This window comes from Alligator sinensis, unplaced genomic scaffold (assembly GCF_000455745.1).
Source record: "Alligator sinensis unplaced genomic scaffold, ASM45574v1 scaffold628_2, whole genome shotgun sequence".
Lineage (NCBI taxonomy): Eukaryota > Metazoa > Chordata > Crocodylia > Alligatoridae > Alligator > Alligator sinensis.
Genome location: NW_005841833.1, coordinates 1,807,354 through 1,813,050, shown reverse-complemented (window position 1 = coordinate 1,813,050; position 5,697 = coordinate 1,807,354). Strand labels below are relative to the sequence as shown.

Sequence of the window (5,697 nt, the reverse complement as noted above, 5' to 3'; positions counted from 1 at the left end):
ATGCCGAGATGCACCTTTCTGGGTTGCTATGGACATGTCTCCTGTCCAAATGCTACTTTACCTGTTGACAACAAGACTTACGGACTATCTATACAAATGTATTCCACAGAAACATGATGTACATGGTCCTAGCTAAGGAGCAGAGCTGAACTGCACAAGCTACTGGGCGTGGGGGGGTGGAATTAGTGGTGACCATCGTTCCTTATGTTATTCAAGTTACGTCTTCATTGTCTAAATGCTCTTCCTCCCCTGTGGAGATGATAATTAGAAAATCTCCTGTTAGGAACGTCATGGCTGTTCTCCTAGCAGGAACGTCATTACTGAGCCCAGCTGTCCAAACACAGTCCAGCCTAAACTGCAGAAGCTTCACAGATTCCAAACTATCCAGGATACCAGACTCCTTACATTTTTCTCCTTGTGGATACTAAGATGGCCAGTAATAACTAAAGTTTCCTGACTTCATAGGGTCGTCAGGCCCGACTGAGCCAAACATTTTTGGCTGCTGCGTCAGAGCTGGAACAATCCAGAAAGAGCTGATCTGAAACCCTTGAGCTTCAGCTTAGTTGGGACAAAATGTAGAAACTTAGGCCCCCACTACACATGGTCATTAAAAGAGTCCAAAGTATAAGTAGCTCTGGCCACATTTCAGCTCAGACAATTATATTCTATCCATTTGGTTTTATTTGGCCAAAATATTCTTCTTCTTCTCTCTGTCTTCCTTAACTGTTTTATAGCAGCACACTATCAAAGGACTGGCATGCTCTATCCCAAGGAGGGGCTGCACGTCACCAGCAGGTGAAGCATTACGTTCCTATCTAAACCCAAAGGGATATTGTGAAATCTACTGATCAGTTAAGGGTTTTCAAATTCCTCAAGATCCTTGAATGAAGAGGATCTATCTATAAGGGCAAATGCAAGCAGCAATGATTGCACAGCACCCCTCACTGCTGCCCTTTGTTTATCAAATGCCACAGATGGGAGGGACTGCAAGGAGAAAAGCAAGAGGCAGTGAAGCTCCTCTCTGAAATGGGCCTTCACTAAAAGTCAGCAGGATCTTCCTGCAGAGATTTCCTTAGGTATTCCCAGTATTATCTCTATGTTTATTAGATTCTTCCTCCTTTCCATTGATTGAGCCTTGCAGATGCATTTTCAGGCTTAGCCACCTTGTAGTCTGAGGCCCACCACCACCACAGTCCTTTCATCCTTTCATCAGTGGATGTACTTTGCCCCTGGGAAACAGCTATAAACCATTCTCAGCCCCAATCTTTTGTCTCTCTATGGACTGGAAAGAGGGTCTAGGCTCCTAACACTTTTAGATCTTGTTGACAAAACTTTTCCAAGCCCAGAATTCAGCTTAAGCTTCCTTTAAATAGAAATAATAACGCCACTCCTCGTCTGTACAAGCCAGCTTCAAAATTAATTAAAAGGAAAAAAAAGGAAAATTCTTCAGAACTCAGAGAAAATGGCTACTGGACAGGAAAGCTGGTTCCTGAAATTTAATTAAAATAAACAACACATTTTTTTTGCTTGGCAAATTAAAAATAAGGTCCAGAAGAAATAAAGATTTTTTTTCCTCCACCGGCAGAGAACAACCACTAGAGGAGAAGAAACTTGAAAGGAAAAAACCAATTATTTGTCAAGGACTGTTTCCCAGTGGATTGTCCTGGTCTTCAAACAAGTTATTACTATGAACCTGGGAGAATTCAATGCATCACACTATGCTACACAACTTTCAGAAGTGAAATAGCAACTACCACTCATACAACCCACCAGTTATCCTGTAGCTCTTCAATTGTGCTGTCATAAAACCATTTGTTAAAAATACTAGCTTACAGCTAGTTAGCTATATTATGTTGATGCCAGGAGAAATAACAGCAATACAATGTCTATACTCTAGTACATAATAATAATAAACATCCTGTCTTCATCCAACTGAAGGAGTCCTTTCTATAAACGTTTGCCTGGAAGAGGTGAAGCTATTTAAGATAGAAAATCTGAGAAGCAATGAAGATTTCCAATTAGAGAGACAAAGTCTTGCATTGATTGAATACAAAGGAAACCCACTTTCACTGGCAACTTTTAAAAATTCCTCAACAATTTAGAACAAAATCCTCCCAAACTGGTTGCTGTCAACTAAAATTAGGAATCACATAGAACTCCCACATACCAGATGGTAAATCACAATAAACGTTTGGGCTGTTAGATGCACAACAGTGATGAACACATTAAAATACACTGTCAGAAGCAAACCCAAAATAAACTAGATCTTTTCATCAGAAATAGTCCTTTCAGTAAAAGTTACCTGTCAAATTAACCAGAAATTAACTATAATCCAAAGATCATACTCTCAAGCGTTCATTCTAACTCTTGCTAACCTAGGGAGTTTGTACACATCACGTTTTTTATCCTTTTTGTGCTCCAACGGCGTGACTATTTGCACAAGCAGGTTTTCCAGACTCTTTAAAAGTCTTTCTGGTGAATTAAAGTAAAACTCCTCGGATGTTGTTTAGTTTGGATGCAATTCAGGAGCTACTAATGACTTCAGTAGGAGGCAGGGCACAGTGGTACCTTATAGATTTACACAAGTATAAAAGTTACTATACAACTAATAGGCGATTTGGACACAAGTGCATGCAACCCATTCCCATTCAACTAACCACTTAAACACACGCTTGACTTCCACTGGTTTCAATGGGCCAGAAGCACATTCTTGCATGCTCTGCAGGGTCGCATCCAAACACTCAACTGAGTTTACTGAAATCAATGAAAAGGCTCCCATTAACTTCAAGGAGCTTTGGGGCCACCTCAGCATTAGGCAACCTTTTCCCACCTACTTATCTAGACATTCATTTCCTCCTCCTATTTTTCAAGTTACTTAAAAAAAAATGTTGTTAAGAGACCAGGGAGTCATTTGCTCAAATAATTCTTGTTTCTTGAACACGCATGCAAAAAGCGATATTAAAAAGATAAACAGCTGCTACCGTATGCTGTTAAAATGGCAACAAAAGCATCTAAGGGCCATAAAGGGAATAGGAAGGGAATTGTGAATTTTATTCACAAAGACAGCCTAGTATGCGTCCGTTTGTTATGTTGGTATCAACCGTACTTTAATTAAAAGTTAGTTATTGGAAACTGAAATATGATTAATGTAAAATAAGTGCCCAGTGAGGCTCTGCTCTATTTATTAAAGGCAAGAAACGTAACAAGGCCTATTTTGAACCCCAAGGCTTAGTCATGTGCTCACAACTCTCCCTCAGAGATGCTATCACAATCAAAGGATGCCAGAAGTACCCTAAAGAAGCATTCCAATGTAAAACAGCAAGCTAAGACTCGTCGGTGCCTTTTCTTTCATGCTTAGCTCATCTTCTCCTTGTATTTCATGCAATGCTTTTCAGCTATCCAACAGCTCAGGAACAAGTCTGCAAGCTGGTCAACCATTAAAACAACAGGCCATGCAAAAATCTATTGAATGTATCAGGTCTGCATGAGGGCAGCTGGTGGTGGGAGTGCCCCCTTCTGTCCTTCTGCAGAGCACTATGAGAGACCGAGGAAAAGAAATCCAGAGGCTAGCACTGGATTTTGCAACACCATCAATCTTTGTACAAAACTCCGGACCACAAAACAGTCATGAAAACCTGAACTGTGTGTTAAAAATGCACCATGAGAGAAAGGACTGGAGTGAAATGGGGATTATCAAGTAATACAGGGATGGAGAATTTTATGAATCCATGCATATTTAACTACAACATTTTCCCAGCACAAATTAAGTACTAAAGTCTCAGGCCCTGCAAAGATTTGGCCACTTGCATAGTCCCACTAAGCTCCTCACATGCACACACAAATTATTGAAGACTGAGTGTTTTTCTTGTGCTGTACAGCAAAACCACAACTCTGCACCACTCCTAACTCGAGAGGACCGACAGCAGTTTTCATTCTAATGCATAATGAAAAAAAAAACAACAAACAGGCGCTTTCTTTTTAATGCAGCCATTTCACATTTACAAAGCTTGTATTAAAGTCATGAATAAGGCAAAAATAGGATTAAAGGAGAGAGACTTGTCTTGGAGCCAGCCTAGCTCTGCAGACAACTGGGCTCTGAATCAAGGGACAGAGTCCATTGCTGTCTTTGCAACAGATGCACTGTGCCGACCTGAACAAGTCCTTTCACCTGGCTGTGCCTCCACTTTCCCCATCTACTCCATGGGGATGGGATACAGGCCCTTTTCATGATATCAGGATGAAAAGCGCTGTGTGAATATGATTGTTAGTGCAATGGCACATGCCGTCCATGGGGAGGATGAATTCACCGCTCCAGAGCCTACTCCCAAACTCTCCCAATAACCAGAGTAGACTGGTCTAGCCCTCTTAGCCTCTGGACAGCGGATGGAGATGGAGAAAAGAGAGCACCTAGCATCAGCCTTATGGGCTACTCTCCTCAAAAAGGCTCGTAGAGACTTTCCCAACAGACCAGTAGCAGGAGAATCATATCCCTGTCATCTCCCAGGGGGGAACTTGGAAGACTTCCCGAGCGATTTCTGCCATCCCATGGGGACGCCTTGAGCTGAAGCCACCATCATTCAGTGCCCCTTTTACAGATTAGGTGACCCCAACCGAAGCGCTCATCTCTGCTCTTATTAGACCAGTGCCCTCATCATAAAAGACACCGACCAACAACATGATTTGGCTCTGGCAGCCGAGAGGCTGAGATCAAAATGATGCTGAGGCGTAGCTGTCCTGTCATGGCTAGAAGCAACCTCTCCAGGCCGGGGCCAAAACCAGGGTGCAGGGCAGGGGTGGGAAGCAGGAGCGCAGCTGCCTGGGCTGCAGACTGACAAAACGAGCAAACAAAACCAGAGCAAAGCAAACAACCTGAGCCCAGGACTTGCAAATGAAGTTTGAAGGGGAATACGGGAAAAGGAAACCATCCACAAACTGCCCTACACAGCGACCGCAGGTGCCCATCCCGCTCCTTGGAGGAGCTTTTGTGACCTTTGTCCCTACGGGTTTTGGCTCGTAGGTCTTGCCCGCCTCGCCACCTCCCTTCCTCTCCCTCCTGCTTCCCTCCCACCTCTCCTAGGCCAGTCACTCGCTCCCCGGCTCTGCGCCACCACCGCCACTCCCACTGCCCCGCCCCGCCGGGGTCAGGGAACAGCGGCTTTCTCTCCCGCTCTTTCTTTTACCACACACACACACACACACACACACACACACACACACACACTCTCTCTAAATATATTCTCTCATATACACATACACACACACACATATACACACACGCGCGCATACTTTCTCTCTCCCCCTATATATTATCTCCCTATATAGATATATCCATATGCATTTCTCTCTCTCATGCTCTCTCTCTCTCTCTATATATATATATATATTTCCTCCATCCCTTGCTCCCTGTGTATATTCTCTCTTTACATACCTTCTTATACATATGGTCTCTCTCTGTATACAGAGAATATAGTGACTACATACATACGCACTCTCTCTCTCTCTATATACATACACATACATACATACATACACAGATGTATTCTGTCTATATATAGTTTCTCTCTCTATATATATATATCTCGCCCCTCTCCCCAGGTACACTGTCTCTCCCCGCACGCGCGCGCGCACATACCGGCACACGGTGCAGCCGCACACGCCTCTCGCGCGGGGCCGGGGCCGGGGCCGGGGCCGGGGCCG

General features: G+C 43.7%; 1 protein-coding gene across 2 annotated transcripts in view; it reads right to left on the bottom strand.

Annotated features, from left to right (window-relative positions):
- PITPNM2 (phosphatidylinositol transfer protein membrane associated 2) overlaps positions 1–5,697 on the bottom strand; it is a 177,835-nt gene extending 172,138 nt beyond the window's left edge. For both annotated transcript variants that reach the window (XM_025198266.1, XM_006015129.3), the window contains exon 1: positions 5,633–5,697. The gene's annotated coding sequence lies outside the window, so the exon portion shown is untranslated. The remainder of the gene's footprint in view (positions 1–5,632) is intronic.